General features: G+C 38.6%; 1 protein-coding gene across 4 annotated transcripts in view; it reads right to left on the bottom strand.

Annotated features, from left to right (window-relative positions):
• Window positions 1–11,864, bottom strand: part of LOC121859411 (hemicentin-1-like) — a 251,339-nt gene that overhangs the window by 215,489 nt on the left and 23,986 nt on the right. The window lies entirely within an intron of this gene.

Here is an 11,864-nt window from a genome sequence, read left to right on the forward strand (position 1 = left end):
TGCTAAGATAATGTGGCTTGGTGAGATGTTGGCGTGATGGTAACATGAGGTGGCTTGGTGAGATGTTTGTGCATTAAGTGAGACGATTGGATCTGGTTGCTTGGTTAGGGTGCTTGTAAGGGAGATGTTGCTTGAGAGAGCTGCTTACATGCGGTGCTTGGCTGGTATGCTTAATTGGATACTCAGACGGGCTGTCTAAGTAGGAGCTTCAGTAGAAGGTGTGTGAGCGGTATAATGATATTTGTTTCATTTCTTCGTACACGATTCGCTGACTTTGGTCTTATATGAACAAATATTCAGACATTACTCTTTAAATCTGTTAACTTTAAAAATAAGTTTTCATTTTCTTTAAGGAAATTCATAGAAATTAATATATTTGAGGATAACGGTATAAATTTAACTTGTTGTTTATAGAATATATTTCCCAGATGTCTAAAGTTAATTATATTTTTAAACTTCTAAGTATTGCAGTTCAAGAATTACCTGGTAGTCCAAAATAACGTGTATTCACCTTTTTCCTACATTTTTAGCCGTGTTTTATGATTTGAATACTTTTATATATTTAGTTTGGAAGAGTTCATACGACAGTAAATTTTTCACAAGATGGAAAATTCCCATTGAATCGACTAGAAGTAATAAATGGACCACCTCAAGGATTCAAAGGCGGCAGGACAATGTTTCGGGAGTCTGCGTGGGTGTGTACAGGATACGATCATTGTGAGTGTGGGTCCCAAAATCAGTGTTTTCTCAATTCAAAACCCTAACGGTGATCCCTAAAAGAAATATCATGCCAACCTTGAGCCCCTGAAATGTTTTTTTTTAGCCACGGTAGCAGGACAACGTGTAAAGAGTGACGTTCTGCTGCCCTCAGTCCTCGTGTTTGATGACTGGATTGACTGAGATTCAAATTTACCAGATTGAGGACACACTATTGTTCTTGTTGGCCTTTGCTTTACTTCTTTGACTCTCACTTAAACCTGTAGGGATATTTTTAAAAAGATTGGAGTGAAACTTCGGTATTATTCTATCAAATTTAAAAAGAAGTGCAGTCGATTTTCAATTATGATCTTATCCACTGATATTTAGAGAAAGTGTACCAAGATTTAAGAAATATAACCGAAGTAATCAGATAAGGATACACCGCAGGAGTAGACACATTATTATACGCAATGAGCTCATGAGTAATCACATTGATTTCAGCTGTAATTTCATGTGAGGATCTGAGTGCCACAATGACAGTGTAATTTCAAAAGCATGACTCGTGCAAGTGAGGCATTCAAGGATAAAAGGGCACTTTAATTTATAGAAACAATGAGCTTTACGACAAAATTGTATTCGTTAGTGAGGGAGTTATAATTATGACCGGTGAAATTAGTTTCAATTACTACATTTCTCTTATGTTTATTTTCGTTATCCTTGTCGTATAGTTCTCTCGTTCTTCCTATTTTATATTTTTTTTAGTCCGTTCGTCCTTCTTCTCCTACCCCTTATGCCGTATCTGTACAGTATCAGATGAACAATGAATCGACACAATAAATGACGTTGTGTTCCTCCAGTATCTGAGTGTTGAGCTGCGCCAGCACCATCAGATATCTGCTGGTCCCCCGTAGACTTATTCTCTCCCTTTCACCACCCGAGGCCCCATAACCCTCCTCCCAGACACTGCCCTCTCTTATCACCCCATAAGTCTACCCTCCCTCTATGTGCACATCGGTTCTCAGCAATATATATATATATATATATATATATATATATATATATATATATATATATATATATATATATATATATATATATATATATATATATACACACGAGGCCTGATCGAAAAGTATCCGACCTTTAGCAGGTGAAAAAAAACAAGCTTACTTACTGAGTTCAGACTTTAATCCCCTTCAAAGTAGGCCCCTTGGGACTCAACACACTTAGCCCAGCGGGCCTTCCATTGCTGGAAACATTTTATGAAGTCAGTTTTTGGCATCGCCAACATGTTCTTCGTCGCATTTTTCTTTATCTCATTTGTGTCCTCAATTCTCGAACCCTTGACTGTGTATCAATCTACACGAGCCATTCTCACCTAATCCTAACCTAACCATAAGGTTAGGTTTGTTTAGGTTGTCTGTTTGTAAGCTAAGAAGATATAATCATCTGGTTAAGTTTTAAAACAACTAATTATAGGAATAACTTTTCCTGTTTAACGTGTTGGAAATTAGTACACAGTACAGTATGGTGAAATTTGTTTGTAACTAAGTTATGTTTGTTTAATAATGATGTTATTCATTTATAATTTATATATTGAATGTCTACATGATCATTCCTTTATATTTTTCCCAAGAGCATTTTCCTCTACCAGTTCCACTTCCATTAGTCCCGCACTTTCCTTTTTATGACAATCTTTTCAAAGGACTGTCATCCCTTTCCCCTCAGTGACTCTCTTCGTTCAACTCGGCTCTCGTACTTTCCTCAATTTTTCTCTCTTTGACTGTACTCCTATGCCTTTCTCTCTCTTACTTTCCTCAATGCCTTTCTCTCTCTCTTACATTAATGAATGTGTTTCTCTCTCTCTCTCCTACTTTCTCCAGTGCCTCTCTCTCTCTCTCTTTGTCTTACTTTACTCAATGTCTCTCTCTCTCTCTCTTATCCGTCAGCGCTCACTCCGCCTCTCGTTCAAAGCCGCTTATGTAGTACGCACTGCCGTGTTGTTGACTACTATCCCCGCATTGCCGTTACCTCTCCGCTCCTTGTTACTCTCCCACCTCCTCTGCTTCTACTTCCCCCCGAGCCGTCCTCGTAAACACTCTCTAAAACCATTGATCTACCAAAACCCACAACTTCTCCCCTCCCTCTTCACGGGCCTCTTCGTCGTCCAACCATTTACACAAACCCATCACCATCCTTCATCCCCCACCTCCACCCCTGCCCCCTCCACTCTCTTCTCCCAGGGGATGTCTTTCGTTGTCTCTGGACGCATCTGCCATCCGTCTTTCCTCCCTCCTCGTTCATATCCTGTCCCTTATTTCTTCTTCTTGAAACTTCCGTCTTTGTCCTCCCTGCTTTATTTACTTTTCTTGCCACGTGATCGATAAATGGTTGTTTTTAAGTACTAACTAAGAGATTGTCTACGTGCTCATATTTTGTTCTGCCCTCTGCTATCTCCTCCCCAGTTTGTGTAATCGTTCCTTTCATTCATGGTTTGGTTCATTCCTGTCTTGCTTCCCATCCCCACACTCTCCCCTCCCTCCTGCCAGCTGAGAAAATATAGATGTTTGCGTTGGGTTAAGCGAACATCCAGAGGCTGGTTCTGGCTATTCTTCCCAGACTTTCGTTGTCTTTGGTTGACTCGCAGCGTTCCTTTGATGTTTGTTTACTTAAGTGGGTGTGGTTGCAGCCGTTGTCCCCTGCGCTGAGGGTCTTTCTATACGTTTTTAATTAACAGGTTTCCATGTTCCATACATTCACAGTTTTCTTATTATAAAAAAAACCTTTGTGATGTAGTTGCCTGTTCCAGATATATGTACAGTGATACATATATATATATATATATATATATATATATATATATATATATATATATATATATATATATATATATATATATATATATATATATATATATATATATATATATATATATATATATATATATATATATATATATATATATATATACATGTAAGGAGCGAGACGATGAAAACAAGAAAGTTAGTGAAAAAGAATACAAAAATTGAGCGACTTTGCTTGAGAACATCAAGCTTCTCAACACAAAATTACCAAGTTATTAGAATACACCGCAACATGATATATAAACGAATGAATCGGTAAAAAATATGAAACATATAACATATACTTATTGAACACTAATTACAGAAATATGAAATGGTATTTAAATGTCAGACAAACATACACGAATGCCAATGATTTCTTCCCACTCGTGTTTACAATAATATTTATCACTTTTTTCTTTCTCTGCCAGGAAAATCTATCGGATGTTTTTTTTTCCTTAAGAACATCATAGTCAATATATCACAGAGGAAGTTTATGTTTTTTTTTGCGTGGCCGGATAAAGAAGGAGGAGGAAGGGGGGGGGGCGTGTTCGGATGATTCAGAAATGAACTGTTACTTGTGAGAGTTTCTGTAACAGTGGGTAGAGCGGACCTGCGTTATGTCTTTGATAACGCGTGTTGGTTATATTATTTTTCTGTACTGTGCGTTGTGATGGCAGAAAAAGACAATAGAAGCAGCGAATCATTTAGTGGAGAAGAAGAGGTGGAGAAAGAAATGAGGGGGGGAGGGAGAAAGACCAGGCCAAATCAATAAGCAATCTTACAACAAAATTTTATCACACGAAGAACCACTTAGCCAACAACATCCTAAACTAAGGTAGCCAGATACAAACACAAGATACTTTAGATAACCCCCTTAAGTTCCTCCTGCAAGTACAGTACTGTTAGTCGAAAAACAGATGACGAGCAAGTCACTCAAGCTCTCAGGTGCGGCACTACAGAATTTTCAAGATGGTTCGTCACTCATAATTTTCGCTCTGTCATCCTAAGTCGTTTATTTCCTGGTGTCAAGAAAGGCATGATAAAGCTGAGGGTCATTCGGTGTTAAGTTTACAAACTGGAAGGTGCGATAAGAGAGGTTGTCTAGCGCGTGAATGATGCAAGAGTTGTTGAACAAAATAGGAAATAGACATGAAATTGGTTGTTTATGATAGTTAAGTCATAGACATGATACACCTCCATGCAGTTGTTTGTTAAGAAGAGCAAATAATTTCACATTATAATCTACACATGGAAATCGCTTTCAACCTTTTCATTACTGCTTTCGACACCTGTAAACGAATAACAGTCCAACTATGATTAAAAGAGTCGTATGCAAATCAGATACTTCAGACTATATACATATTCTCAGAGGCGCAGATGGTTTAAATCCTATACCTCGGAGTCAAAAGCCTAGAGTCATACCAACTCTCAGCTGCTTGACTTGAACTACGAGACAATTTTACTTTACAGGGGACTTTTCACTCTCCAACTCACGCAATTTCCTCGAGACAGTCGTTCTATTTTCATCCTGAGGAAGTAGCGACCGATGAGATGAGAAGCGCGACCTGAACGTTTCCTTCCTGACGTTATATTCCCCGTCGACTTGACTTCTTTTCATTGGTTGTTGACGGTGAATTGCAGGGCGCAAGAGTCTATTAAAGTGGAGGAAAGATTGCAGCAGTGGTAGTAACACTTGCGCGGTAGGAGATTGCCTGCAGGCGGTAGATCCTTCAAGACTGCTGCCAGAGTGACTTACAGACCACCACCAACACCACCATCACCCGTCCTCCAACACACCGACATGAAAAAAGAAGTTCTAAGGGATTAATGAGTCGATTTCCAGTCAGAATTGGTGGGAGTCGGTTAGTTTACACACCGAAGCAGAGTTGAGCGAGCAAGCTTCACAGACAATGGAGTCTCTTTGACAGATTGCCTTGAGTAATTCTGTATCACTCACGACGAATTAGCAGAGACTCTGTGAACTTTATTTTAGAAACAGTACATCATGCAAAGAAATTTCCGGGTGTGGTTAACTTACTGAACAATTTTCCTAATATATAAAAACTTATTAAACAAATCTGTGATCTGCAGAATGTTTTTAAAAATGGCAGACGACGAAGGGGCAATATAGTGTCAAAATAAACATTCCATTGGTAGATCAATAGTAGTCTATTTTCTCTTGCATGAATAAATTATTATTTTTCGAACACCTTCTAACCTAGGACTACCTCTTCTCTCCTACTCTACTTCCTTTTTACCTATCCTCTCTATCTCTCTCCCGGTTTCCCCTGTTCCTCTTCCTTCCAACTGTTCTTCCCTTTCTCTTTCTCTATCGTTGTTTCTTTCTCTTCCTTGCAAACGTTCATGTGAAGGCTCTCTATTATAGCTGTAATATTTTTACTACTGCAGGCGGCTTTTTCTTACCTGGGCGTAGAGTGGTCAGACTCAAGATCATCACGGACTGTCTTTTATTCACTGTCATTTATCCAGGGTAGCAGTTGTAAAACACACACACTCACACACACACACAAACACACGCACACACACACACGCTCACACACACACACACACACACACACACACACACACACACACACACACACACACACACCTTCTTAACTAAAATCTTCACAGCAGACAGTAACAACCCAGTCTAGACTCCGATTAATAAAAACAAGAGAGTTTGTTAATAAATCCGTATTTTCGATGATGTTGCCAAAGCTCTTTCCTTGGCATAGCGGAGCATAACGCAGGACAATGGTGCACGAAATTGCCTCCAAATTTATCAGGTTAGGACAAAAGCCGGCCGGAGAAATAACACAATTGAACCGTCGACTATGCTTTGTATCGGCTGGTGAGGTTGTAACGCTGCCAGATGAAGGGATTGGGACCGACAGATTATTATAAAGAAGGTGGAGAAGAAGATAATTTCTGAAGGAGAGGTGACGAGGTAAGAGTAATAAAAGAAAGAATATGGGAGAAAAATATAAGGATTGTCTCAAGAAAGATATGGTGAATAATATGAACGAGAAATTCTGGAAAGGGAGAATGAAGGGATTTGGAACGACAGATGATTGTGGGGAAGAAAAACATGATGGGGTAAGAGGAGGGTATAGTGAAGGAGGGATGACGAGGTAACAGTTGTGAAAGTAGGAATATTGGATGGAAGATATGACGCAGAGAATGAAATAAAAACTAGGAGAGGAGAGGTCAAGTAATGGTGGAAGGTGAGTGGGGATGGTGGAGGAGAGTAAAGAAAACTAAAAGAAAAGAAGGAATAAATTGAAGGAGGGGTTTAGTGAGGCAAGAATAGAGAAAGAGGAAAGTTCGATGAGAGAAAAGTTAAAGAAATCCCAATTGAGTGAAGGAGGACGAAATGAAAGCGTTTGGGTAAAGAAAATACTGTAATAAAAAGATAAATGAAAGAAGGATAACGTAGAGAATGAACTGAGAATCGAATAAAACATAGCACGAAGGAAGGGTGAGAGAGAAGAATACGGAGAGAAGAAAACTGGAGGAGTAAAGGCAAGATAATTAGTGAGGAATGAAGAGGGAAACAAAAGTGGCCCAGAGAAATTTTGGAGAATGGAAAAATATGCAAAAGAATTAGAAGAAAGACAAATTAAGTGAAGGGACATAGAAAGGGAGGAGAGTTTAAAGAAGGATGACTGGAGGAAGATTAATATGAGGAAGTAGGTAATGGGAGACTGGTGTGATAAAAGCTGGGCTACTAACATAAAGGCGACTTGATGACACACAAAATGGAGGAATGGTGTCAAAGAAAATGGGGAACTGGTGTAAGTAAAAAAGATAACTAGGTGTATGAAGAGGAAATTTAAAGTAAGGGAAGAAAAAACTAATATTACCGAGGAAATACATAAATATAATGGAAAATAAGACATAAAGTGAGAGAGTGATAGAGACTATTACTAACAGGTAGACATACATATACACACGTACACAGTGAGGCACAGAGATAGAAAGACAGACAGATACGGAGTCAGACAGCCATGTGCAGAAGTGTGTATGTGGAGAATGAGAGAAAATAAATAAAGAAATAAGAATTGTTTTACACTGAAAAAATATTCCAGTTGTAAGAATAGAATACAGGAAGAAGGGTAGAAAAATAGTGTTACCAAAGCAGTGAAAGGAAGAGGTCCGGAAGCTGAGGTCTGAGGAGGAAGGGAATGAGAAGTAGCTTTGAGGAGTGGATTGCTGGTCCTTGGAGACATAAGTGAAGGTCCTTTGATGATGAAGATAGAGAGTTTGCAGTGCTGATGACGAAATGCTTCTAATAATGTAGGAGGAAAGACCTTATTGGTATGAATAGTATAAAGTCCCTGATGAACGAAGGTGGCGACTCTCTCTGTCTCTCTCTCTCTATCTCTCTCTCTCTCTCTCTCTCTCTCTCTCTCTCTCTCTGTCTCTCTCTTTCTTTCGGCGGAGGAGGAAATCCCAAAGGAGGGTGTTGGAATAATATTGTATAGGAATAAGGGAAAACGCTGGGTGATGAAGGCGGAAGAGACTTGGGTGATGGATGAAACAGGTTGCTGTTGATGGATGCAGCAGGTTCTAGCTGGTGATTGTAAACTGTCTCAGGTGATGGATAATGGAAGCTATGTGAGATGGATGTGGAAGCTCGATGGGGGGTGAATGTGTTGAAAGCTCCTATAGATGGTGGTAAAACGAAGCAGAAGGATAAAGGGATATATGTACAGTAGGGATGAACACTGAACTGAATACATTGTGACGCGTCCTGCCAAGTCGCTTTTCTGAGACAAATGTGCTTATAGAATTTAGTTTCCTTTTAGTTTTTCCCAACTTTTTATTTGGATTAACTGCATTTATTTAAAATGACAAAATAACAAGAAAGAATATGTTCATAATAATTAATTATACATGGCAAGAAAAACGCACATAAGAGTGAAATGGTTAAAAGGAACTAACACGATTAACTGTGTAAGTATATGATCAAGCCAACAAATGGAAATAATTTTGCAAAGAAAACAAAATAAGTTCGTGCCTTCTCAGCACAAACCTCAGAGTTATCATTATCCTGGTAAGCAGAACTGTCAGCGGGAGTGGTTATAATTACACAGGGGAGGGCTGCAAGAGCTCTCACTGTCTGTGTTCTGAATCAGGTATTATGGCTCTTGTTGCATGACAAGGATTGCGGATTTCCAACTCAGGCTCACGTCGTCAGGGAGACACTCTATTACCATTAATTAATGGAAGCATCCATTTCCCTTATAGATAGCTTCATGATATACTGTATTGGGTATATGATTTTGTTGAGGATATATATATATATATATATATATAAAATGAAGAGGAGAACCAGGGAAAACATTAGCATCTTGACTAAGTAACAAGTCCATTGCTGAACTTATGTCGTTGTGGACAACCAGTGCTTGCCTTATACAGAGCAGTCGAACGACAAGACTTTTCTAGGCTCTGATGATGGAAAATAATTTTCCGAAACGTTAGTGATTAAAGAAACCCACTTAGTCAAGATATTTGTGTTTTCCCTGGTTCTCATCTTCATTACGAAACTACGCTTCCCACGTAACAAGTCCATTGCTGAAGTTATATATATATATATATATATATATATATATATATATATATATATATATATATATATATATATATATATATATATATATATGAAAATAAATCACTGAAGGTGATCGCGTGATCCATGTACTGTATATGCTGATAATCACATAGGAAAAAAGAAAACACGAAGTTCCTAAATGCCTTGGTGCGTCCGTAGTACAGCTGTAACATGCGTATCCCTCACCAAAATGTCATGGGGTGCGGCTACGGCCCGGACACAAGTGAGAAGGATGTTATTTAGTGTGATCCTAGTAAACGTCCTCTGTTTCCTCCTGTACTAACACTGGATGGACCGAACGACTGATATGTGGCGAAAATTATATATATATATATATATATATATATATATATATATATATATATATATATATATATATATATATATATATATATATATATATATATATATATATATATATATATATATATATATATATATATATCAATGCATTGTCTTTATAGCAATTAGTGTTAGTAAGGCGGTGTGTCATTGTTAACTGAGCTATCACACAGGAGGTGTCTGACTGACTCCCCGTCGCTTCCCGTTTAATCAACGCCCAAACTCTGCACCACCATAAACTTGTATGTAACGTTCATGTCGTTATCCAGAAACTATTGTTTTTCTGATTTAGGAAACACCCACAAGGCATAATACAAGAACAGACCTTAAAAATATTTATTCAAGTAAAGAGGCATTGGCTATATGGATAAATCAGTCTCTAACACTGATAAAACCCATTGTTTCCACTGTATATACATGTCTGTGAAAAGTATAGTCCATATGCTGTCTTTATACAGTCAATATAATGGTCCAGAGAATATCACGACGAATTAGTATCCACAATAAACGGGATAACAAAATCATCTCCCTCCACGGGTATGAATGGAGCCATCTACTGCACCTCAACCTCTATCGTTCCATAATTGCGATATTCAACTCACTAATTAACAATTCTAGCGGCAGAGGGCGCAACTGGCAGTAATAAGGCGGCCGAAGCAGACATTTCCAGGAGAGTGACACATCTCATTTGCATATAAATGGAGGTTTACGTGATTGTAAAATGCAACGAGGCGGCTGGAGAGAAAACCCTTCCCAGTGACCACACACACACCGTCACACCTCGCACACTGACAATGTGACACACACACACACACACACACACACACGCGCGCGCGCGCGCGCGCGCGCTTTACACGTACAATCGAAATTGCCAAAGTTTTGGACTGACACATGTTGCCCTAAATATTATTAAAAGACTGAAACGATAACCTACTGTAAGCAACTGTAAAGGTGAGAATTATAATTACTCTCAGCGGAAGGTCAGGGTCACCAACCCTCAGACAATAAGATGGTATTTTAATTGATGGACTGTTGGTGCTTGGAGAAGACTTGTGGTCTATTCATACGAACGTAAAGATATATCATGAATAAATTTAAATTCGTACGACGCTCTCAAACATCCCTTCTGCTGTGCTACTACTAATAATGGGAATAAAATAATATTAAATAGATATGACAACATTTTCCCCCAGCCAACTTTGTAAGGAAGGCCAGGTAGCTAGGTTAAAGGTTACTGGAATAATGGGCCAAAAAATTTAAAATGTTAAATTGTCAGTAATTAATATACTCAAAATATTTATATCTTCATGCAACTATATCAAGGTATATCTGCATCGGGCCTCATATTATATAATATATATATATATATATATATATATATATATATATATATATATATATATATATATATATAGAGAGAGAGAGAGAGAGAAGAGAGAGAGAGAGAGAATCTTAGAGAGAGAGAGAGAGAGCCCCCTAGGCTATCAAGAGAGAGAGAGAGAGAGAGAGACTTTTGAATCTTTCACTCAAAACATTACACGCTACCCTACCTACTGTGGTGTTATTCCCCTTCCACAACGAGGCTCTAAGACAAGTAGGTATCTGGTTTGCCCCTGGCGAGCTTCTCCAACATTTTTATATTCACCCTCACTACTTTTTTATATTCACCCTCACTACTTTAGTCTTAGAAATAGTGAAGAAACAAAAATATAGTAACTTTATTCAGCCTTGACGTAGTCCTACTCTCACCTCTGCCCAGTTCATCTCTTTCTGCCGAACTTAATTGTATAGTTTGCTCTCTTTATAATTATAATGGTAAATGAATAACAAGAAAAATCAGAATAATTAAAGCACACCTAATGCACGCCATAGTAACTGACCTCACAAATGTCATAATTATGTTCGCAGCGTTGTGGCCTCCGTGGTCCGTCGCTCAGCTCTCCCGCAACTATCAATACTACCATCATCACCATTACCATAATCCCTGTTAAAACCACCAGCACAGACCCCGTTACCACCACTATCACCATTATCCCTGTCACCATCACCATTATCAACCCCATCACCACTACCACTATCATCATCACCAATACCATAACCATTTACTCTCATCATCACCACTATTACTACCGCCACCATCACCGCCATCACATCTAGCACCATCACCATGTTAACTTTAAACCAACACACAATTCCCAAACAACTTCTCGAACTCGAAATCGGATTTATAGGAACCACTCATAGAGAGACAATCTGTCTCGCAGGTAATTGTATTACCTTGTTGTTGTGCCCCAAAAAAGTACATGCAATGTTTTTATTACAGAGGCGGGGGGAGGGGAGTTTAGCTACCTGAGCATCCA

Source organism: Homarus americanus, unplaced genomic scaffold (assembly GCF_018991925.1).
Source record: "Homarus americanus isolate GMGI-L3 unplaced genomic scaffold, GMGI_Hamer_2.0 scaffold7626, whole genome shotgun sequence".
In the NCBI taxonomy this organism is placed as follows: domain Eukaryota; kingdom Metazoa; phylum Arthropoda; class Malacostraca; order Decapoda; family Nephropidae; genus Homarus; species Homarus americanus.